Below are 26,629 nucleotides of genomic sequence, written 5' to 3' on the forward strand. Positions count from 1 at the left end.
TTTTATACTGCCTTGTCTTTTTTTTTGAAAATTTTACAATGAGAATATGTCATCTGTATACTTAGAAGGAGAACAATAAGGTGGTACTAAAGCTATTGAGAAAAAAAGAAATGCTGCCAGCCATACATAAGGTTGTTAACATGTCTCAAAAAGGCTAAGGAATCAAACCCAAGCCTCCCTCCCAACCATGGGACTGGTACTTTATTAGATAATTTGAGAGATACAAAGACACAATGTGGTCACTGGGGATCCAGCAATCTGATTGGAGAAAAAGGCGGCCCACGCCTGAGATGTGAATGACTAAAGCAGAAGTAGGAGATGCTTTAGAAATTCTGTGGAGAGGCCAAGGGGGGCATCCTAGAGGAGAGGGACACAAGGGCAAATTTAGATGGCTCCAGAGAAAAGGCAGAGCACTGCTAGCAGAAGGCACAATGTAAACAAATCCCCAGAGGTAGAGAAATTACCAGGCAAGTGTGGAGAACCCTCTGTTGAGAGAGTAATTTGTATTTGGTAATATCTTTTCTCCAGAGCTTTAGTTGCAGAGCTGAAAGCAGAAGTTATTTGAAGATGACAGACATCCTGGCTGTTATTTTTATTTTTTTAAGCTTCAGCCTATATTTCCCTCACTCTCTTTCTGTTTCTCTTTCATGGGAAAGAATGGCATAGTACTTGTAGAATGCTTCATGATGGAATCTGGTGCTCAGCCTTGGTGGGAGATGCCCACATCCATGTAGAAAGCATTCAGAGAATCAGAGTGTTAGAGAAAACATGAGAATATGTAAGTGAAGACAGTGGTGTGACCACATTTCCTCCATCAAGTCAGTTAATTCCTGAGACTTCAGCTTCTGCTGATACCCAAACAAATGGCTAAGTGTTTGCCTTCCAATTCCAAATTCATGGAACCCTTGACTGAAATGTCTATATCATTTCCAGTCTGCCTGAAATGCAGCAAGGCTGGTGTGGATACCACATGTTAAAAGATCCTCCATGAGATTCTGTACATATGCAGAATGCTCTTTGGCATGAAGTGGGAGTAGGCTGCAGGGTAACTGAATCTGCCTTTTGCTTCATCTAGCCCAGAGAGATCTGATAGTTGATTGGATGAATGCTGTTTCTTCCTATAAACCTAGCTAAAACAGGAAGACCCAAGTGCAGATTCCATCACTGCCTGAGTTATCTTTCCCCTTTGCTCATCTACTCCTACTCTCTCTTCACCTGTGCCATTTACTTGTGGAGATTCTGGCTTTCTACCAAAGGAAGCTCAGTTCCCGAGAAAGACAAATTGTGCTCAAAGAGCAAAGAAAATCATCTGCTAAACCTGAATATTTAGTGATCAACTAAACCTTCTGAGAAGGGGGAGAAGTATGACTCTGTTTGGAAGGGGAAACAAATGTTTTCCAAATGAATATGAGAATGCAAAGTCAGGGAAGTGAGTGTTTGCATCTGTCCTTAAGGCAGCTTTGGAAAGATGGAGACAGAGACAATGCATGATATATCAGACAATGTGGTGCTCCGCTTTCAGATTGCAATTCTAAATGTCATCAGCTGTGAGCTTCTCTCATGTCCCTTCCCCCATATAATTCGAGACAATTTGCAACAGATAACTTCTTTTCTCTGCCATGATAATATTCTGTCGCTTGTATCCCAAATAAACAACATTGGTTACTGCTCTAAGCCATCCCATCTCTGTGCTCCATTACCTCTAAAATCAACACCCTTTGCATTGTCTGATCTGAATTCCAAGCACCTACCCCTATGTTTTGTTGTAAATATGCTTTCCCTTCAGAATCCATATTCCTTATCTCTGGCATTATTAAAAAGCAGGTCAGCCTTGTCCCATTTATGCTGTTGTTTTTCATGATTCCAGATAAGATGGGAATATTTTATACTGTTCTCTCTCTCTCTTTAAAAAAATCATTTTTTAATCTTGATCACGATCTGCCTTTATGTCTGATATGTCTGAGCGTAGACTTTTTATTAATCTTTGAAGACTCCAAGCCAGTCATCTCCTTACGTACAATGAGAAGCCCCAAATTCACATCACTCAACATAGTGACTTTGGAGTTTAGTGAAGATTAAAAACACAGGAAAACCTTGCAAGCTACCTAGAGGGAGTAGAGAGGTTGCTGCTAAATATGTTTCTTCATTGAAAAGAGCTCATCTGCACATTTGGAAATAAAAAGAAAGTGACTGTTCAAAGACACTGAGCTAAGTGCCATCTGAGACATTTTATCTGAAGATTTTACAGCAGAGGAAGAATGGCCCAAAGTAAAATGTGACATCAGTGTAGATGGTCTCACAAATACTCTCATTAATGCTGGCTGCTTCACACATAGTCACAAGGGGGAGAGATTGTCTCTTGTAGGGAGGAGCTGGCTCAGGAAAGAAAAAAAATACTCGCTATGGGTACAAATTTCTGTTCCTTATAAAGCATGAAGCTGCATAGTGCTTACAGAACACTCAGTCCTTCTTATCTCTCTGGACCTTCAGAATTGTTGTCCCTGCAAAAATTGGCTATGGTTGGATGTCATTAGAATCAGTAATGGTGACCTTCTAAAGGTAAAATATCCAAAAGTCAGCTGAGAATCAACGACTTGAGCCATCTTTAGCAATAAGCTAGCTTCTGAGATGTTCTGTACTTGGGTGTTAGAGTGGACACAGAGCAATCATGGCCTCAAACAATTTAAGATTTGCCTTTAGAACCTGACTCAAAGAAACCGAAGAAAGTGAGAATTTAATGAAACTCAAATAGTAGCTACTCTAAAAATATTTATACAGACCCCTTGTTAAGTATTTATATGTGTTGACAAGGCCTCAAAACAGTCCTTGAAGAAGAGAGAAGAGATCCTTGTCGCTCTTTCAAAGAGCAGCTAACTGTGGTTCAGAGTGATTGTGTAACACTTGTAGGGTCACACAGCTTATTAGTGATACAACTCCTATAGATCTGGAGGAATTTAAAAGCTCTAGTGTATAGACAGAACTGGTTTATATGGATTTGAGGAAAGGAAAGCAAGATTTTTAGCTCTGTACAATACAAGGAGTCATTATTTTCGTAGTTAGGAATGTCACGTATGAGTAAGAAAGAAAGGGAGACAGAGAGAGAGAGAAAGAGAGAGAGAGAAGACAAAGAAACAGAGACACAAAGAGAGACAGCGTGACTATTAGCTGGCTTTGATACACCTTGATGACAGCCTGCAGGACCTTCCAATTCAAGTTTCAAGTGATCTTACGCTCACTACCTTCTTCCAAGGGCAAATTTGGTTTCCTAAACATGGAGTCTGCCTCCACTACTGGAAATGGAATCTAGGAATGAAGATGCTTTTGTCTAGTTTCTGCATCGGCATCTCTTAAGTTGATGTCTCTCCAGCAGAGGATGTCCTGGTAAGGACACCACTGACATGTTCCCAGCATTCTCTTAAGACCAAATTATGGGACCTATGGGAGATATTTCATCTGAACAGCTGACCTATCTGCTCCTTTTCCTCTGCACCAACCTGACATTGCTACACATTCTTTCTTGGAAGAATGGAAACCAAAGCAGTACAGTAAACACGGTGATGATTACTGTCATGACCTGAGAGCTCTGTATGTGCCAGCTGCTGGGCCAGGCACATGGGAGACTTGTTTCCTCCAAGAATTCCTCGCACACATGCTTCTTTATGGGAAATGGAGTCCTGAAGAGACTCAGATTCAAGTTTTTCAAATCCATGTCTGGCTGATTGGCTTCCTGTGCAGATCTGTGTGCTCTTAGTCACTGTGATGGGATACCAGTTTTGTCCTAACCTCCTCGCTCCAATCTGGGTCAGACTTTTGTCTTTGGGACTATCATTGTGACTCCCTCAATAGAGAGCTGTAGATCAGACTACTGTGGGAGACACACACCAGGCTAGTCTGGCTCTCTAAAGCTATCCCATTGGGGATCATCTTTAAGAGTTTGAGCCTTTACAACTATGAAACTAATGATCAGAAGCCAATGTCTTATGTTTCTGCCCAAGAGACCTGGTGTAAGAAGAGGTAGGAAGGATCAACCCAGATGCTCCTTAGTGGATGAATGGATCAAGGAAATATGGTATATATACAAAATGGAATTCTGTGCTTCCATTAGAAAGAATGGCATTGCTCCATTTGTAAGGAACTGGAAAGACTTAGAAAAAAATATATAAATTAAAGTAAGCCACATCCAAAGAAACATAGGTTGCATGGTTTTCCTCATTTGTAATAAAGAATGTGCCTATAAATCTATAAGTAAATCCAACAGATAGTAAAAGACAAAAATATGCTTATATATGATTAGTTAAAGAACACTTTAAACGTTCACATGGTGAGAACAAAGGAGGATATTCTTAGGAAAGGATCACAGGGGCTCAACACCTATGTGCATATAATCATATAAAATGATGCTTATCAAAATGAACTTCAAGAAATGGAAACAGGAAGTTTTTATTGTATAGTTTACTGTTATTTTTCTTCAGTTTATTCCCCTTTTTTGTTTTGATTTCTCTACACTTTGTCTTGTATATACGTTTATATGATTTGGGGATGGGGAGGGGAAGCACAGAAACTGTGGGACAAAGGGTGAACCAATTCAATAGTGATACTCACTGGACACTATGTTGGAAAAGAACTATACAACTTGGGTGAGAGGAGAGTTGGGAAGGGGAAAACTGGGAGAAAATGAGGGAGGGGTGACACTTCAAAAAGAAATGTACTAATTACCTGGCTTATGTAACTATAAACCCTGTGTATATCACTTTTACATAAAATGTAATTTTAAAAAGGAAGTAAGAAAAAAAGAAGTGGTGGGAAGACAGGACATGAGAGGATACTGTAACTATCTATCTCAATCTATAACAACATGATTTCCCTTTATAATTCTGTGACTCAAAGCCTGTGGCCTCAGATGCCTTGAAGTCATTGAAGGCTTTGATCAGCTTCCCTGATGAAGCTCATCATGGTGAGTTATGATTCCTCTAATACCAAATTTAGGATGATGATGATAATCATCATTAGTAGTGACTTCTTACATTTATAAAGCATCTTTCTCTTAAAATCTCTTTCCTTAGAGATTGTCTCATGTATCCTCACAGATCTTAAGGAATGGTGATAAGGCAATATGATCATTTTTACATCATGGATTGCCATGATCAGGTTTTTATTGCCCTGTGGAACTGGATAGTCACTAGATAAAGAAAGTCTATTAATTCATTCAGTGCCTGTGAGGGTTTTTTTTTTTTTTTTTTTTTTTTTTGGCCAGTCCTGGGCCTTGGACTCAGGGCCTGAGCACTGTCCCTGGCTTCTTCCCGCTCAAGGCTAGCACTCTGCCACTTGAGCCACAGCGCCACTTCTGGCCGTTTTCTGTATATGTGGTGCTGGGGAATCGAACCTAGGGCCTCGTGTATCCGAGGCAGGCACTCTTGCCACTAGGCTATATCCCCAGCCCCCTGTGAGGGTTTTAATACACCAAAATAACACGAATGTCATGACATGGGTATTGCTATGCTAATTATTATTTCACAATTGAAAGTTTGGAGTCTCAGAGAAGGTAAGTGACTTGTTTAGTAGCATATATGGATAAAAGATTAAAATGTAGTCTAAGAAGAAAGTTTTACAAATAAGTTGCTGTGGTACAAAAGGTACTGCCATTATCTATATAAATAATCTTAATGACTTCATAAGTTAGTTTTACTTTGATGGGTCATAATTATCTCCATGTAGGGGATAGAGCATAGAGCAATTAAGTAACTTTCCCAAAGCCCCACCTTGAGAGATATCAGAGTCATGGTTGTCTCAGTTGGATTACAGTTCCAACAATTTCCATGTGACCATGGGAAAGTATCTCATTCACTTTTTTTATTGGTCACAATCCTTGAACTCAGGCCCTGGGGGCACTAGTGCTCTACCACTTTGAGCCATGGTGCCACTTCCGGTTTTCTGGTGATTAATTGGAGATGAGTCTCATAGACTTTCCTGCTCTATCTGGCTTTGAACTGTGATCCTCAGATCTCAGCCTTGTGGGCAGCATGAGTCACTGGTGCCTGGCTTTCTGTTCCCTCATTTTAAAAACAGAATGCTACAAGAATCAACTTGATATATTTGTATTGAGAATTAAGTACAGTGATACATGTAAGGGATTAGACTTGTGTCTTATATACATTGTCTACTCACAATATGCATATGTTTTTGCTTCAAAAACAATTCTTTCAGGAGAAGAAACAGTAAACTTTGATGTGAATCTCAAAATGATAGTTGGTGGCTTGGCTTTAGTGATGTGGTTCTAGCTCTGGTCATGAGAGCCATTGCTAATTACTTAGGTGTGAAGGAGTACACTGGACTTTTAATGGCTTTATAATTTCACCTAAGACTAGCACTTAGGAATCTGAGCATCTTTGGATTTCTTATATCTAGAGGTCGTTTAATTTATTTACTTAGAAGGTTCATGCTGCTTTTTCTAGCAGCTGTATAAGTTGTCTATTTTCTAATTATTAAAAGATATTTTTTTTCCTGGAGGAAGTTCTAAAATTGTAGCTAATCTTGTGTAGACAGACTAATTTTTCTTTGGAGATTTTTGCAATAGAAGCGTAGGCCACTATTATAAAATATAGCTAAAAGGCTATATTACTTTATTTTCTTTTGCTGGTCCTGAGTGCTTGTATTGGGGACTATGCACTGTCCCTAGTACTGAGTTATTGTGCTCAAGGCTAATACTCTACCACTTGAGCCTCACCTTGATTTCTGGAATTTTTAGTTGTTTATTGGAGATAAGAGTCTCACATGGTCTGGGAAGGTGGTTTAGTGGTAGATTGCTTGCCTAGCATGCACGAAGCCCTGGGTTCAATTCCTCAGTACCACATAAACAGAAAAAAAACAGAAGTGGTGCTGTGGCTCAAGTGTTTTAGTGCTAACCTTGACCAAGAAGAAGCCAGGTCTCACAGACTTTCTTGCCTGAACTGGCTTTGAAATTGAGATTATCAGATCTCAGCCTCCTTAGTAGCTAGGATTACAAGTGTGAGCTACCAGTGCCTGGCTAACTTTTAAAGACTGCGGTATAACTACTTATGTTTGCTTACAACTGAAAAATTTAATGACACTAGTGTTTATTTTGAAAGACACTTGCCAAATATTTTATATTTCTTCGGAATTCTTGAAACATGAGTCAGATGTGATGGCATACTCCTATGATTCTGGTTATTTGGAAGGCAGTGGGAAGGAGGAACACTATCTAAAACTAGCCCATGCAAAAGTATGAGTCCATATCTGAAAAAAACATTAAAGAAGTAGACTGGGCCGTAGTTTAAAGGGTAGAGCACCTGCACAGAAAGCATGAGGCCATGGGTTCAAGTCTGTACCCCCCAAATAAACAAGTGAATTTTTGAAATGTATTTCCATAGATAAAGTCCTTTACTTTTCCAATATAATGAAACAGTTTGCCTTTATTCATATATATTGAAATAGAATTTTAGTGTATACATATTACTTAAGATAGATGAATTACAAAACACTTGTTAAATTAGTAATAATACAATAAAATCATGACAATAAATAAGGGCTATTCATGTGTGTACCAGTCCTGAGGCTTGAACTCAGGGCCTGGGTGCAGTCTCTGAGCATTTTTAAATTAAATTAAATTAAATTTTATTGTACAGTTACGTACAGAAGGCAATGAGTACATTTCTTGTGGAACACCCTCATTTTTCTCTCACTTTCCCTCTCCCCCAACTCCTTCCCTCAAGAGGTAAGGTTCATTTCTAACTTATGGTCTTGTGAGTATCATTGTTGCATTCATTTATCCTTTGTTCTTTGTCTCACCATTTTGTGATTCCCCTTACCTTCCCCAACCAGATAAACATATATACAAGACACGGTACCAAAATCAAGCACAATGACCACAGGGGATAAACCAAAGGAAAAAAATGAAACAAAAAAGCAATAACTTCACACAGTACATTAAAAGTAACAACAACAAAGATAAACCTCTTGTTTCCATATCTTGGGGTTCATTTCACTTAGCATCATCTCATATAGTTATACATACATAGCTATTGAGCTAGTGTGATCCTCTTCTAGGACTATCCTATACATACACTAATTATTAGAAATGAGGGTAACCATAGAGCCTATGTTTCTTTGGGTCTGTCCTACTTCACTTAATAGAATAGCCATTATCAAGATATCTAAAAACATGAGTGCTGGCAAGGACATGGACAAAAGGGAATACTATTACACTGTTGGTGGGAAGTAAACTTGTTCAGCCATTCTGGAAAGTAGTATGGAGGTTCCTCAAAAGACTAAACATAGAGCTCCCTTATGACCCAGCAATCCTACTCCTGGGCATTTACCCAATGGACCACAAATAAGGCCATACTAAAACTACCAGCACAACCATGTTCATTTCAGTATTATTTACCATAGCTAAGATACGAAGCCAACCCATATGCCCCTCAGTAGATGAATGGATAAAGAAAATGTGATATATATGTATATGTACATACATATACATATATACATGCATATACACACACAATGTAATTCTATAGTTCCATGAGAAAGAATGACATCACCTCATTCATAAGGAAATGGAAAGACTTAGAAAAAAATCATATTAAATGAAATAAGTCTCTGATCTTCTTTTGCTCAAGGCTATTGCTCTACCACTTGAGCCATGGTGCCACTTCAAGCTTTTTCCGAGTAGTTTACTGTTGATAAGAGCATCATGGACTTTTCTGGTTGGCTTTGAAAACAAAATCCCCAGATCTCAGCCTTCTGAGTAGCTAGGATTATAGATGTGAGCCACCAGCACCGAGATCCAGTCAATATTTTTATTAGAGGAAAAAAACACAATAATCCTTATGTAGTAAAGCAGAGAATTTAAGCCCCAATATTTGCCAGATAAACAAAGGATATATGAGATGAGGCTCACTGGAGAATAGACATTGCCTAATCATAATAATTGCCATTTATTGAGTGCAATCCAACAAGATGGCTTTGATCATTCTGACTTTACCAATGACAGGATTGAGAAATTTGAGGCTAGGCATAGTTTTTCCAAGGTGGTTAGTCAAGGATTCGCATGTATTTGCATCACAAATCTATACTTAATTACTGTGCTCTTCACATTGTTTGGTGTTCCAGAGATAGAGGCTGAATCCAGACTGAACCCAGCTCTTCCTCTCTGGAGGAGCTTTATTCTGTGGAGCTAGAGAGGCTTTTTATGTTTTTGTTTTTGTTTTAAATATGGAAAGCAAGCAACCAAGAGATGGATGCTTGAAGCCAAGGCTTTCACACTCACATTTAGATTACATTTTTCCCCCTAATGCATACCATTATGGCACAGCTCTCTATAAACCAAACAAAAGAATTCTAAGTTCTTACTCTTGACCTTCTATGTTAATCAATAGGTGATCCATCTATATTCCAATGAAGTTATGCAAGATGGCGGGAGGGGGGTGGGGGATAATTCAGTGGATCTTTAAACATTTGGTGACAGAACATTCATGTCCCGAACTCTGCTGCTATATAGAAATTAAAAAAAAAATATTACTTGATGTCTTTTATGTGGAATTTTGAAAGAGAGGCTTCCCCTTATAACCAAAGAATAATGGAGCTCTCCTTCTGCCTCTGTGTGGCTCAAAGGGATTTTGACAGTGGCCTGCTGTTTATGGAGTAGGAGTTGAAAACAGAATCTGCCAATTGGGCATGTCTCTTCATTTCTCAGGGCCTCAACCTTTCCTGGTATAATGTGGCTGATCCTCTCTCTGCGCTGCCTGACTCCTGGGGAGGTAATGAGGATCAGATGAGAGATCAGACACAATTGTTTAGAAAATACCGGGAAGGGCTTACAATGTATTAAGTTGATGACAGTGGGCATGATCTAATCTGATGAGGTGAACTTGTCCTGCACATGCCCTCTCACCTTCTCCTGACTGCTTCTTGCTTCTTCATACCATTCTTTTCCTTTCCCTCCTTCACTTGTATCCTCTGTATCCTTTCTCCCTCCTGCTGGAGTTTATGACCTTGGCTAATGAGACAAATACGGCTCTCACATCGAGGGTGGGAAATTAAGGCCTGGTTATAGCCCAATTTAATTTTCATGATCTCTTGAACAAGTGAAGAAATGCTCGGGAAATAGGCGGCTCTTGGCCTAATGCCGGCCCAGCCTGAGTCAGGGCAGCCGTTACCCAGCCTAGCTCATCACACTCCTGGTAGACATTTCAATTAAAAGTCATTATCCTTCCTTTCAAGCCGTCCTCACAGACACAGCCGCCAGCACTGGGTTTTAGTCCCAACTCTACCACTTAGCAAGTAGCCTTGAACAAGTCATTGTTACCCTCTCTGCCTTAATTTTCTTACTTAGAAAATGGGAATATTCAAGATAATAGCCCTATGTTTCATATCTGGATGTTTTAAGGATTACACAAGGCAGAGTAGTGTAGGTTATTTTATTTTATTATTTTTAATGTAAAAATAAAGAGAATTGAACCCAGGTCATGTACTAACTGCACAAAAGCTCTAATTTTTTAGCTATACCCGTGGTCCTTCTGGTTTTCTTTTTTCTTTTTGTTTGTTTTTGACCTGGTCTCTCTAACTTTGCCTGGCTGGCCTCAAACTCACCATTTTTCTGTGTTTGCCTAGTAAAATGATTTTAAACTGGAAAGTTCCAGTGTTCTCATGCTTAGACATTCCCATTTTTAATGAATCTTTCAGAGTCAATGTCTTTGTGGAATGCTTCTGTGTAGCATATTTGTCTTTCCACTATCTTCTGTAACTATCAGAGATACAGACTAAGTTCTCTTACAAGGATTTCAAGAAGTTTCATGAACACTGTATGTACCTGGTGTGGTAAATTTCTATAGAAGTAAGAATTCCACACAAACTGTTTCTCTGTCCTGCAACCCTGAACTTGTACCCTATTGGGGATTCACACTGCCCTTCAACCAGCCCTGGGGTAATGTGGGAGGGAGCCCTTCCCACCTTCCTGCCTCAACTGGAAGAGAAGCCAGCGGTCCCTGCCTCCCGGCTTGGCCTCTGGTTTGGCCATGTGTCTAATGGCAGAGGCCCAACCCTTGGGGGATTGTGGTCCCCGCCCACAGAGGAAGTTTCATGACATCACCTGATGGGCAGCCCAGTTCAGCCAATTAGCTAGTCACCCCAAGTCCCTCCCCTTCTGCCTTTGTCACTGTAATAAATCCTTCTGCCCGCCCCCTGGGCCGGCGAGACCCGTTCAACCATCAGGCTGTTTTCCCGGAATTTTCTTCCTGCATCTGACACGTGAGGGGGGCTGACGGGGAAGGGGATTTCGGCATTTCTCCTCAACTCAGCAAAGTCCACAAAGATACGCCTTACTCCTTCTGCCGGTGGGAGGGGTGGGGCTGAGTGTCTTTCATAGTTTAGAATTTAGGCATTTCTCCTGGAGAAGTGGGGAGAGGGGGTCCAGAGCCCCCCGACAGTACCCCTTCTCTTGAGAATCTTGAGAGCCTTGGAAATAACCTTTCTTCCTATTTTTATTCTCACATTTTCTCTGGGATTTCCCAGCGCTTAGCAGAATCTTGCAAATAGCAAAGTTCCTTCCTTGGGACCCAGCTCATCTTGTTTTATGTGGACATAGGCTCCATTTCCAGCTGCTTGGCCAATGAAACTCTTCACTTAGACATCCAAGCTGTTCTCTTTATAGCTTCCTCTTTTTTTTTTTTTGCCAATGGGAAAATAGATGAACTAATTTCAATGATGCCTGTAGTTTTGTTGCTCTTCTTTTCTGTCTTATACTCTCTCTAGATGAAGAGTCACTTCCTGTGTCAGTGAGGTTCTCCAAGGACCTTTCTGCCCACACAACTTTGAATACTATACCTCTAATTTTTTAATAAATAAAATATAGTTATGTTAGAAATATTTTATTTAAAAACTAAGATTACAGGAGTGAGTCATTGGCACCCGGCTTCAACGAATCATTTTTGGTTAGTAGAGTTAATAGGGTACTTGTGAGTTTCCTTTTTCTTTCTTCCATTACAACTAGCTCTGTTTTCAAACTTATTTGTTTCAGTAGATATCTCTATGCATGTTATTGCTCAGACTTAAGTCCCGAGTCTTTGATTCATATGTATTACACACACAAACACACACACACACACACACACACACACACACACACCATCATCATCATCCTATACAGAATCTGATATTTGGCTTTGTCTACAGTTTGTACTCCATATTTGATCAAATTTTGCCACCCTAGTTGAAGTCATCATTTTTTCCCCCAGTCCTGGGGCTTGGACTCAGGGCCTGAACACTGTCCCTGACTTTTATTTGCTCAAGGCTAGCACTCTACCACTTGAGCCACAGCACCAGTTCTGGCTTTTTCTGTTTATGCAGTGCTGAAAAATAGAACCCAGGGCTTTATGCATGCTAGGCAAGCACTCTACCACTAACCACATTCCCAGCCCAAAGCCATCATTTCTTTTACCTTGATTACTCTAATCTTTCCCATGATGTTATCATAAAATAAGAAATACATCTTTGGCTCTGTTTTCAGTTCTAATACTCAGTCTTGTCTCCTGGTTCCCAACACACAACCCTAAGACCTTTATAACTTCCCAAGTGACAGGAATGTGTAGCAGAGAGCATCTAAACCCTTGGAATTTTCAGGGTGACAAGTTGATCATCTGTTCTAATAAAGAGAATCTGTGGGGATCCTGGAAAGTCTCAAATGGGTGTTCTAGTCTCCAGGGGGAACCAACCATGAGATTAGAGGGTTAGAAGTTTCATCCTTATTCCTTGAGCCCTAGAGAAAAGAGAGAGATTGAGATGCTTACTGTTGGCCAATGACTGAATCATTTTGCCTCTAAGATGAAGCCTTTGTAAAATCCCAGAAGACTAGTTCTGGGGTTATCAGTTTGAGCTTTCTTTTTTCCTAGAATGTTGAAGGCCCTGGTCTCATTTCCCAGCAGTGTGCATGAAGACAAACCAAATGAACAAGAAAAACAAAAAATCAAAAACAAAATAAAACACCATAAAGCAGGGCTAAACAGCTTTTAGACTGCTGACTGACATTTCTGTAGTGTGCTGTGTCCAAGGATGGTGGTTCCAAGCCTCTTTCCCCATACCTAGCCTATGAGCCTCTTTCACTAAACTATTTAGTGTATCTTTTGTGAATTTATTATCCACTATAACAGATGGATGAATATAAGTAATATTTTCCTGAGTTCTGTGAGTCATTCTAGCAAATAACTTGAACCCAAGAAAGGGGTTGTGGGAACCCAGTGTATCACTGGTGAGTCAACACAGTTCTCAACTCGGAGCTTGTGGCTCAGATCAGGAGTGGACACAGTCTTATGGGACCGAGTCCTCAGCATGTGAGATCTGATGCTGCTTCATTAAATTATAGGATGCTCAGTCAATGCCAGCTGCAAAACAACAACAACAACAACACCCCCCCCCAAAAAAACAACAAAAACCCAACCACATCTGGGATGGAAGAACTGTGCTAACTGACTGTCAAATCTGTTAGATCTTTACGTCAGGCCATTCCAGAAGGGTAAAAGATAATCCAGGATGAGCTTAGTTTTCAAGGATTCCAATCTAGGATGGATAGGACAGCAAGATTCCTTAGACATAATGTGGTTGGATTATGTGTCAGTATTGCATTATTGTATCCCTTTCAGTTTGGTATAGGAAACTTGGCAGTGGTTGATGGCCACAGAGCAGAGATCAGTCATCTGCCACCAGAGGAGGGGCTTGACAACTCAAGATCAAGCAAGGTATCAGACCCTAGCCATTCTAGTTCACAGGCACAGATTGCTTCTGGGACCCATGGAAGGGAACCTGCATTGCAAATCAGGATGTCTTTGGCAACTCCAGATTTGTTATGTTAGTGTAATCCTCAGGATGACTGATTTCCAACCTAAGGGATTTTCTTTTTACTTCCAGACATACCTCTCTTCCTCCTGGCATTCATGGAAAATTATTTCTATTACTGTTAAAGCTAGATCTGAGGGAAGATCATATCACCAGAGTTGAGTAAAGTGGTCAAACTAAAAAAAAAAAAAAAAAAAAAAAGAGCTTCAGCCTAGAAATTGGGAAATGGAAAATAAAAACATCTTAGTGGCCTGAAAACCAGAAGGATTATGTTCTACACCAGTTGTGACACAACATTCTTGGTGATTTCAGGGTACCATTCTTTTTCATCTATGAAATGAGGTGGTGGACAGTTAATTTTAAGTTGATTTCATCAATTCGGGAAAGAAAATGACCAAGTCACCACTTGATGATTCTTTTCCATTTAGGAAGTATTTGTCAAGAATCTTCCTTATGCTGGGAACTGTACTAGGATCTAAGTAAGCATAAGAATCTTGTTGGGTCTCTGTCTTTGAGAAACTGTGGTCTAAAGTGGGAATCACGCTACTCAATGGCAGGCACTACGCTGGAGATCCTTACAAGGGTCTTTGAAGCACAGTTTGAAGAAGAAAGTTAATTCTGTATGTCATTCAGGGGGGTAATACAGGAAGTTCTTTTAGAGTTGAGATCTTTCAGAACTGGAGAGACCAAGAAAAGGAATTCTGGCAACAGAGCGACAAATGGATGCCATATTACGAAGAGATTATGATCCATGTAAAGTAGGGAAAACGAGAAAAGGGTCCATGATGAGAATGGCTGAAATGCAGATTAAATGGATTAAGAACTTGACCAATACTTTTGTTCCTTAAAGCACTTGTAGTTTATCAATTGGTAGAATGTTAGGCTGCAAGTAACAAATTTTCCAGTCATTACATTGTCTTACAGAATGAGAAATGTCGGAGAAATAGTTCATTCTGGTTGGGTGAAGCATCTCAACAATTTTCAAAGACTCCAGATCTTCTCTTGCACTCTCATTATGCTACCTTTCCATCCCCAGGCTATTTGCCTCATGCTCATGTATAGTGAATGTATAATAAGCTGCCATAATAAATCTCTAAACTCTAAAGTGGCAGAATGTAACTATAGTGTATTTCTCTTCTTTCTGTAAAATTCCCACAGGTTTCCTGATAGACAAGTGGCTTTTCTTTGAGTGTTTTTTAAAAATCCTTTATTCCACTAGCTTCAATGTATCTTTCAATACGTATGCATTGATTTTCATCAGCCTAGGTAGGGAAAGAATATGGAGTACCATGCATAAAACATTTTTTCCCATGCTAGATAGAATTCAGTTATACCTAAGTGCCAGGGAAAAAGGAGAATGAAGGGATTACCAGTGACCTCAGGAAAAGGAAATGGATTTTCTGATCAGCTAGCAATCTCTTGCAGTCTTACATAGCATATGGGTCACATAGCATTTTACATAGAAGACAGTATGACCTCCTACAAAATGACTTTCCAGAAAGAGTAAAGAAGAAAGACCAGAAAGTTATCCTCTTGACTTTGTGTCAACTTTTCTGGAGATTTCCTGAAGGATTTCTCCTTATATGTTCTGAACCAAAGCTATATTCCATGGTTATCACTAGCTCGATGAAGGGAGGCTGGGAGATAAGCATCCGAGTGAGAAATATCCACAAGGGTTATCTGGAGTTTGAGACAGATGTACTTTCTCTGACTACAACAGATCTACCTAATATTTGGATAGTGAGGAAGAAAGAATGTGAGGACGAGAAAATGGTGGCTGAGTCCTCAAACAAAAATGTCTACCCAAACAGCAAAATACCATTTGTTTCTAAGCAGAGAAGTTACGTGACCTGATTTGTGGTTTAGGATGATCTTGCTGGGAAATTGACTGTAAGAGCCTTCCTATTCTGAGTCATGGACACCAATTTCTCTCAGGGACCGTTAAAGTCTAATAAGAGCAGGAAAAATCTTGTGGAGTATTCAGCACAGTGGATAACCTAAAACTTTACCTTGTGAAAAAAGATCCAAAATCCTGATTCCAGAAATAACATTTCTTTTTGAATAATTAAAGTGTGTGTCATTGTGATTGAGAGGCCAGGGAAATATTTAAATTTTTTTTCATGAAAAAAAGTCTTTCTATTTCTTTGATGTTTTGAATATTTCTATTTGTTATACTGTCTTGGGGCTTCAGCTATGATTTCCCTTTACTATTCACAAGTGAGTGGTACCATATTTAGACCATAATAAGTCTTCCTTGGGTTTACAAAGTGATTTATAATGACAATATATGTGATCTTGGGTAAAAATGGTAACTAATAAGCCCAGGGCTTAATCCTAGCTATCTGAGGACTTTGGTTTGAACCCAGCCCAGGTAGACAACTTGATGAGACTCTTACCTCCAATTAGCCAGCAAAAAGCCAGGAATAGAGGTATGGCTCAAGTGGTAGCACATCTGCCTTTAGCAAAAAAACCAAGCAAGAATGTGAGGCCCATTCTGACACATGCATGCACGCGTGCACACACATGGAATAATATTACTTGTGGAGCTCATAGTATTTGAGTTTCATAAAAAGTAGAATTTAAAAGACAAGAATATAATCCAAATTAATATCCTTTTTATAGCTACATAAAGACAACAACAATGACAATAATTAAAGAAAGCTGGAAAAAACAAGGTAATCCAAGTCAAAGCGAGTTTGGGATGTAAATAAGGGCATCACATAGGGAAACACGTATATAGGCATTCATTAATGTGTAATTTTTGATACGTTGTTTGAAGGATCAGAATCTCAATGATGGCTCTGAGAATTATACAGGATGAAGGGAGATAGAGTTCTTTTCCACAGTCAACATCCATTTTATAGTCAGCTGTTGACCATGTGACTATTTTGGGACAATGGAATATGAGCAGAATTGATGTCAATTCTTTGAGATGAAGGTCATTAGGAACTAATAAACCTCTTCTCTTTTTTCCTTTTACTGTGCTTAAATGACATGCTCTCCAGATGACGTATCTACATGATGGAATAAAGCCAACGGATTCAACTTTGCATGAGAAAGGAACAACCTTGTCCTGATAATGAAGGTAAGAAAACACTTGGTCAGTGGTAGTTATTGCTATTGGTGCTATTATTGTTGCCCAAACAGGTAACATGTCCATTGCCCACTGGCTTATAGATGTTAAGTGTCAACTGGGTTGATTAAGGGGCTTACAAATATCTTGGACAATAGACATTGGAGTGTCTGTACTTGAAAAGAAATCAATGCTGTGTCCACCAGCCCCTCAACTCGACAGGTCCTCCATCTCCCTGACACTTAGCCCTAGCCACTCCTTCCTCTGCAGTTTCAGCCTCTTGTCTGTTTTCTTGTCTCTCTCTGTCTTCAGGCAAGTACAGTCTTGCATCCACATGAAATTTATGTCTTGTATTTAGATCTGGTGGGGTTTTTGTTAACCTCTGTGCCTTGGAGAAGACAGGGTAGAGAAAGATTTGCCTTTAGCTAAGCGCAAAGGAACAGAACAACAGAGGAAATAAACTAAAAAGAATGCATTCTGAATTCTAGTTATAATCTATTATGTTATTATTTTTGCTGACATGGTTTAAATAATTAATAGATGAAACATGGGCTGCTGAGAGATTGTGTCATATAACAAGGAGAGAATTCACAGTTTTTGAGAAAGCTATTAGATGCAGTACAACCATCCCTAACCACCAAAATACTTTTTATACTCTTCTATCAGAAGTAGACAATAAATCACATTTAAGTGCACATAGGAGCCAATACAAACGAAGAAGCAGAACAACCAGCAATTATCATGTCTCAATCCCATTTGTGAAAGGGATCTTCAGACATGGTCCCAGTGACCCTTCTCTGGTAGTGCCATATCTCTTTCTCTAGTGACATGCTTCTAATCAACAGAATGTATGAAAACAAACCTATGACATTTTAACTATTAGGATGATGACTATGATGCTTCCAGAACCCTCTTCCTGTCCCTCTTATTTCCTACTCTGATGAAGTTTCTATAGGGAGGGACCCTAGTGTGAGCTTGGCGACACTGGTATGAAATACCATTTTCCTTCTGTTCAGGTGTTCATCATCTATAGGAAAAATACAATTTCTGTTTTAGTAGAGGGATATACGAGGGCTATGGTGCAGTGGATGAGGGAACAATTAAATGAAATTATCAGTAAATATTCTCAATAACTAAACCAATCAAGGCAGATTTTCATAAGACCTTGTTCTATAAAAGGGAAAATATCTTTATAGTCATTACAGGAATGGAGCATCAGGGAATTGTAACAGAGAGACTGAGACTTGATCATTGGTTTTTCAGCTCTGGCCTAAAGAAGTGACCAACTGCATAGGACCAATGTTCCTCAGTGATTAGGGGAAATAAAGATAAGTCAGGTAATGACTTAGAACATAGAAACAGTGGAAGCAGGAGTCTGTGTAGGACTCAGATGGTAAATCTAAGCTTCTCTTGTCCAGGGATTTTTTCCATAGTTATTGAATGAAGATTTTGGATCTTGTCAGGGTCTTCTAATAGAAACGTCTGCTTACCGTGTAATTCCCATTACTGTGTACTTCTGTTGCTGTGTGCTTACAGCTAAATTCTTCCAAAGAATGTTTTAGCTGGGTGTTGGTGGCAATTCAAGAGGCTGAGAATCCTACTTGGAGGCCAGCTCATTTCCAATTAACCAGCAAAAAGCTGGAAGTGGAGGTATGGATCAAGTAGTAGAGCACCAAATAGGAGTAGAGATACCAAAGGAGAGCATAAGGCCCTGAGTACAAGACCCAGTACTGACACACAGAATACAATACAGCAAAATAAAATGCTTTAAAAACACATTTTTAAAATTTAAAAATGGTTTTGGACCTAGAGAAAAGTTGCAAAAAATAGTATACCTTTACTCTGTTCCCTCTAATGTTAGCATGTGACCCAATCCTAATACAATTACCAAAGGAAACAGAATTTAACTTGAACTTGTTCGAATGCCCAAATGTTAAATATGTGATAAGAAACAGAATATTTGCAGAGTCTCAAAGTATTTACCTTTAAGACACTTTTTTTAATTACCGAGAAAATAATAGTAGCTTTCCAAATGTAGAAACCTGACAGACACGACCTTCGCCTCCTGAGAAATTATCATCACCAGTAAAAAGACACATTGAATTTGTGGATCTCCGAATATGATACAATTAGAAGAACACAGTGTCACTTCTGTAATATTCTTGTCCCAAATGTTTAACCTCAATGAACTCATCAGAAACATTGAACAAAATGAAATTGAGGGACATTTTGCCAATTCTCTTTAAAAAATGTCAAGGTTATGAAAGACAAAGACTGAGGGACTGTCCTAAATTTGAGAAGTCTCAGATAGGAAAACTGAAGGTAATGTGGAATTCTGTATTGTATCACAGGGCATAAAAACAGTGGCAGGAAACTTGTAAAATACAGATAAGTTCAGCATGTTAAGGCATAATCATCCCTCCATATTCACAGATTGAAAACCAACTCCTTGCCATGGATACCAAATTCTACAGATGCTCAGATCCCTTTTCTAAAACAGCATTAAGCATTTACACTTGTCCCCCTGTATACCTTAATCCATATCTAGTTTACATGTGATTGCCAGTAGAATGTAAATGCTATGCAAGTAGTCGTTATCCTGTATTGTTTAGAGAATCGAGGCAAGAAAAAAAGTCTTCACACACTTAGTATAGACATAACTTCTCCCTCTGCAATTATTCTCTGTTGAACTGCAGATGCAGAACCTACACAAGGCCTACTCTTATTTATTTAATTTCCCCTTTCCCTTTGTAAAAGATGAGATGATAACCAAAGCTAGTTCATATACCAAATTCCACCAAGTACTTTGCATATATAATCCTCATTTCTATTTTATAGATGAGGAAACTAAGACACACACACAGGTTAGGCGGTATTTGGATCAAGTTCATGGCTAGTGATCAACAGAGCAAGGATCAAACATGAGTTAGTTACCTGACTCCCAGAATCTTTAGCACAATTCTTTCATAGGTTGTGAAGAAGACAAGGCTGGCCCTTGGGCTCTTGAGCTGAAAGACCAAAACAAGTAGTATTTCCTCATTGTGTTCACAGTGGTTCAGACCAAAGCTTTCTTTTCTGTCTAGGGTGTTCCTTACAGAGATCTCCCTTCCCATGACATTCTAAAATAAAAGCTTGGAGCTCTGTCTTCCCACAGAAAATATCGACATCTATATTTATCTTTTTTCTCCCAGAAGCTGAAGAAGCCCAGTTCATGCTAATTGTAGTTTACCAAACAAGCTGATTCTTAACCCTGTGAATATTTTTGCCATTGAAAGCGCCTAAAACTTGTGAAAATGAACAAATGGCAAACAGCTCTGCTCTTTTTGCTTCCCACACATGACTATATTTTGTTGCTTATTAACTCTGCAGTTGCACCATGGGTATGAAAGCAAAGTGACAGAGGATCCCAGCACCCCCCCAATCTAAGCACAGCAGGAGGGCAGTTGGTTAAGGTACAGATTTCTGGCTTGTGAGAATCTGGCCAGATACTGTAGGCCATAAGGGAGTCTTAGGTGATTCTTGGGCCAATTATTCAGGGTTTGTTTGTTTTACCTTGAAAAAGACTTATTTTGTAATTGTAAAGAGTGTGAAGACTCAAATAATGAACCATGTAGATCTCAGACCCAACAATTGCCAACATTAAGCCAAACATACTCAATGTACATCCTCCCACCACGCACACATGAGTTTTCTGTATTTATGTCAAAAGAAAGGACAGATTTCATGCTAGATATGTAAATGATGATGTTGCAGCCTTTGCACATTGTAGTTGACTTTAGTAATGCATTATTTTTGTGTGTGTCATTTGGAGAGAACTGGGGAAATATTTGGGAAAATATTACAAGGAGAGAGTAGTTATTACAAGAAAGAGTAGCTAACTGATGGGGCTCCACATGGGATTATGGGGTCACATGAAGTCATTCTGAGAGTTCTGTTCCATTCTGTGGCCCCTTTCCCCCTCTTCTACATAGGTTTATGTAATTAACCATTAGAACCAATGCTTTGGGCTTCATAACCAATATCTTCCTAGTTTACTTTCATTTCCTTTCTCACTTTTTTTCCTTGTTGGCTCTTCCTCCTCTCTTCATCTTCTCAAATCTTATTTATTTTCTACACCTTGACATAATGACACATTCTTACTCTTTATGTGTAAGTCTCCTTTCCCTCAAAATATGAAAATACTTCCCCGTTTGGAGATTCTATGAATGTTCTCTGGAGTGCTTTGTGGCCCTTATTACTTTTCATTTCACCTCTCCTTTGATTGTACATATATTATACCTTCTCTTCCAGAGTAGAAGCCTCTGGAGAACAGTTGCCACACCCTGTTGATGTTCATACTTTTTCCAGGCACTGCCATGTATCTAACCATGCTTTATTACTGTTGTGTGAATATACACACGCTTCATAATAATTGCCTATCCTACTCACATTCAGTAATTGAAATGGCCAGCTTTGGCTAGAGAAAGACAAAGCATACTAATACCCATTCAGGGCTGAGGTCCTTTGAGACAACTCCAGTGGGTACCACTCTGTCCTAGTGATGCTAATCCTGTCTCCTAATGATCAATTCTTGTGACACCACTGAGTGGCACAAGGCAGGAAGGGTGAGGTCTGAATGAACTACATCAAGAGATTGGAGGACTGACAGGTGGGAAGAATTTGGTAGGTTGGATTCTCATGCAGCTGGAAAAAAAAAAAAGGAAAGAGCAAAGAGACTAATTCATAAAATACTCCCATCTTTATTGGGAGAGTATATTTAATATGCTTTACGAGGTAAGTGTCCCCTGCTTCTGATTATAAAGATCTGATTGGCATATTAATCAGGTTCTGAAAGTGAAGGAAGGAAAGAGCTGCCAGAGTGGCAACAGCTGCTCTTTTGCTGCCAGATCCATTCAGGTTATAATTTTTTTTGCTTTGATATTTCTTGTAAAATAGTTTTGTTTTCCCTCTTTCCCCTCTTGCTTTTATTTTTAGCCGTTGTTACCCCAGCATCTGTTCCGACTCGTGTGAGAAATGTGATGGAATGGCAGGGCAGGGGGTGGGACAGTGGGTGAGAGGAATGTACGGATCACAATCCGGCAAGGCTTCTGCAGAGTGTGAAAAGAGACAACATGCTCTACCCAAACCACAGCGAGGATTCTGGTAGGGGCTTGCTTCTCTCCTCTTGACACAGATCCCTGAGTGGAGAGACATGCAGGAAAGATTCAAAATTTTGTCACCACCCAGTGCCTCACTTTTGCTTGTATACTTTCAATGAGGGGAAACTCGTTATCTTTCAAACCAGTTCTAAAGGGGGGTGGGGGGCGGCGAGCGGGGGCGGGGGGGCGGAGGGAGGCGGGGAATCAGATAGACTGGTTTCCTGGGTCTTGTTTCTGGGAACAGGTAACCAGCTTAAGAGTCAGCTCTGGTGCAGCAGGGTACAGGCTTGTGGGGCTCCATGACATTCAAGTAGGAGAAAGATCTTTCTTATTCATAGATGAAGCTTCTGTTCTTTGTTCCTTCCCCTGCCCCCGCCTCCCGGTCCTCTGAGGCCAAGTATGATATATCTTTTACCTTTCCTTGGATTTCTCTTCTGAAGTTCTCTTCTCCAAGTTATAATTCCCCTGTTGTCTCATCAAGGAATTGCTTTGACTGTTGGTTTGACACATTTCTAGCTATGCTTTCTCTGATCTACTGAGTCAATTCAAAAATTTAGGTCTACAAAGTTAAGAACTTTACCTGATGAGACATTTGAATTACAGTAGAGCCAAAGAAAGAGATGCTGTCATGTATTCTGTTTTCCATTACCACTCTCATTATAAAAATACATTGATTTGTTTTTATAAGGAAAATACCATATAACAGAGGGATTGGAATTTCAGGGCTTCACATGCAGTATTAGTTTATACAAATACACATTTTGACGTTTACAGAAAATGTTTTATGATGGAAAACAAAGTTAAACTATATCAAATAGTATAGATAAGTTCAGAGAAAATATAGATAAGGTTAGACATGATTTGGCAAAAATGGAGACATAATTGTACTAGAACCCCGAGTCAAATGATTTGAATTGAGTAGTCCATGTGTCTAAATATTAGAGACAAAAACGAAGAGTGTTTTAATCTCGCACTGGTAGCGACATTTATTCTGTGGAAAATCTATCATCTAATAATTGTATTTATTTCGATTCCTCCTCATCCCTTCTAAATCTATGTTCTGTGGAGGCAGGGACCTGGCTTGTCTTGGTCACTGACCCATTCCCTCCTTCTGACCATAGCTTTGGCATTTTTGGACACTTAAAATATGTTTACTGACTAAATTCCACAACAGATTTGAAGCCATTGGTTATAAGGCCACTTACCATAAAACATTTTAAGGTACAAATAAAGAGCCAGAATGAAAACAGGCAATGTATAAAGGACTGAGAAATGAAGTTTTGTGACAGAAAAAAAAATAAACTCTTTGAAAAAGGGTTTTTAAATACAGACAAACACGTACCTGACATAGAATGTGTGGAGACAAGAGGGGAAAAGACAAGACACCACATCATAGAGGTAATAGCTGAAATAGAAGGGTATTTCATTCACTTGTAGGAGGCAAAACCCAGCTGAAAACCTTGTTAACACATCTTGGGTAGAATCCTCTATGAAAAGGCATGTAGGGTAGTAAGCCATGGTTATAGAATCAGTCCATGGTAGATGCATTCCCTAGCTTTCCCTCTTCACATCCTGAGGTGTCTGCAGTGACATATAACTTAGCCTGTGAAGGTGAAGATGGGTATCCATGGGTCTTTACAGAAGAACATAGGAGAGCCGCTCTTCATGTTTACTTATGTCCTTCAACTTGGCCACTGTGGACTCAAACCTGGGCCCTGGAAGAAGAAGAATAGACTGCTAGAATTGAGTAGGGGACATTATATAGTCACATACTCTGCTGGTAGTTTTCACCCTGATTCTTTCAGTGTTGGGAAATGGTTTAAATGGACCTCCAAGAGCTTGTCCACTTGAGTTAAGGCTGAACTATACATTCAAGGGACTCTATAAACCAACTCTGATTGATATTGTCTTTGTTCAGGATTCTCTAAAAGCAGACTCTTAGACAAGCCTATGAGTGCAGGAAGTTTCTTCAGGAGGCAATTATAGGAAGCTTAGATGAAAAAACAGAACGTGAGATAGGGAAGGAGGAAAAACCAACACAAGTTCTTGTTAATCGTTGGTTTGCTTTCTTTCTGGAAACTACCTACTTGGTTTTCTCTCCTTTGAGAAGTTATCTTTGATGCTGTAATTCATTATATTTTCCTCTCCTTTTGCTCCTATTGTATTTTTGTGCTTGGATTTCCTTTATCTCCAGTCATATCATGTGGTGTCTCAGCATTTGTAATACACAGATCCCTTCTACTGGACATTGAGTTCCTTGAGAAAGATAACAATGATATTTTAATGTCTTTGGTCTGGTATATATATAATAAGCATTCAAAAATGTTGTTGACTGTATTAATATGGACACCCCACAGTCAAGTGGAGCAATCACATCTTCAAGAATCCATAGCACAATTTTCTTCCATGTGGCTAGACCTGTCCTGATGAAACAAATGCTTTGATAAAGGGTCAGCAGGAATGTCTCTCTTCCTTTGTAGGGAATACCGCCAGAGGTGATTTTAGATTTTTGTTGCTATAGAAACCTCAGAAAGTACATTAACTTCAATGCAAAGGTATCTTATTCCTTAAAAATTTCATGGTTGAATGATTTAAATGCAGGTCCCAGCTGGGTGATTAAATGTGCTTCCTATGAGAGAAACAGTATAATGTAGTGGTTAAATATGTAGGCTTTAGATGCCTAGAACCCACTGCTGGGTCCATTGCAAATACATGGGGGATCTTGAACAAGCTAGCTGAAGAAATTGAGGCACAAGGATGCGTGTCTTTTTCAGGAATTTATAGATCTACCACTTACATGGTAGTTAATATTAGCTCCCAACTTTCCTTCCTCTCTTTGTGTTTTCTTATGTTTTTTCTAGAAGAAACACTTAGTTTAGCCCTGAGTAGAAATGGCTTTAATTATATTACTCTATGAACTAAGAAAAGGTATATTGCTGGCAGAAGGCAATAGCATCTTACATCAATGTCCTTTCAAAATATTATAATCCTCTTATTTAGGAACACTTATTTTAATATAAACTTATTTTAATAAATTTATATTAATAAACATATTTTAATATAAACTATTTATTTATTTAATACTAGTACTGGATCTTGAAATGAGGGCCTGTGCTTAAGGCTGACATTTTACCACTTGAACCAGGCCTCTACTTTGACATTTTGCTGGATAATTGGAGATAAGAATCCATGGATTTGTCTGTCTAGGCTGGCTTAGAACTATGACCCTCAGATCTCAGCCTCCAGAGTAGGTAGGATTATAGTCATGTGCCAAAAGTGCCTGGTAGAAAGCATTTATTAGCTGCTTACTACCTAACTTACTTATTTTATTTTTTATTTTTTGCCAGTCCTGGGCCTTGGACTCAGGGCCTGAGCACTGTCCCTGGCTTCTTCCCGCTCAAGGCTAGCACTCTGCCGCTTGAGCCACAGCGCCGCTTCTGGCCGTTTTCTGTATATGTGGTGCTGGGGAATCGAACCTAGGGCCTCGTGTATCCGAGGCAGGCACTCTTGCCACTAGGCTATATCCCCAGCCCCGACCTAACTTACTTTTAACCTACATAATTTCCAATCTTAAAAAATCATTCTGTAATGAATATTCTGTTGCCTTAGTCTGGTTTTTCTAGAGGCACAGCTCAAGAGAAGAATTTAAAGGCAAGCAATATATTTGGAAGATTATTCCAGGAGATAGTGATAGAAGAGTAGTAACCAAAGCAAGGAAAGCAGCAAATTAGGGTCATGTTAAGTCAGTCCTGTGGTCAACTCTGTTGGACAACTCTGGAAGTTGGTAAGGAGTAAGTAGCTGAGAGTTGGGCTGGGAATATGGCCTAGTGGCAAGAGTGCTTGCCTCATATACATGAAGCCCTGGGTTCGATTCCCCAGCACCACATATATAGAAAATGGCCAGAAGTGGCGCTGTGGCTCAAGTGGTAGAGTGCTAGATTTGAGCAAAAAGAAGCCAGGGACAGTGCTCAGGCCCTGAGTCCAAGGCCCAGGACTGACCAAAAAAAAAAAAAAAAAAAAAAGAAAGTAGCTGAGAGTTAGCCCAAACAGGATGGGAGGGACCTGGGGTACTTTGTATACTATTTCTCTGTCTTATTGCTTGAGGGATATGCATTAAGCATGTCAGTTCTCTGGTGCTTCTGGCTTAGTGTGTGTGTGTGTGTGTGTGTGTGTGTGTGTGTGCATACTGGTCTTGGGACTTGATCCCAGGGGCCTGGGCACTGTCTAAACTTTTTGTGCTCAAGGCTAGTGCTCTACTACTTAAGCCACAGCTCCACTTCTGGCATTTTGGTGATACTTGGTAATAAGAGTCTCACAGATTTTCATGCCCAGGCTGGATTCAAACTGTAATCCTCAGACTTTAGACTTCCTGAGCAGCTAGGATTACCGCATGAGCCCCGAGTATCTGGCTGTGTGTGGGCTTTTACAAATTCTCACACAAAAATGTGTCAGTATTGGCAAGTGATTTCAAAGGGCTATGAAAGGGACACCCACAATGTTTGCTACAAGTCATTATTATTCATATTTCAATGAATACATTAATATTCATTATTTCATATTTCAAGGAAATTGA

Source organism: Perognathus longimembris, chromosome 1, assembly GCF_023159225.1.
Source record: "Perognathus longimembris pacificus isolate PPM17 chromosome 1, ASM2315922v1, whole genome shotgun sequence".
Classification (NCBI taxonomy): Eukaryota; Metazoa; Chordata; class Mammalia; order Rodentia; family Heteromyidae; genus Perognathus; species Perognathus longimembris.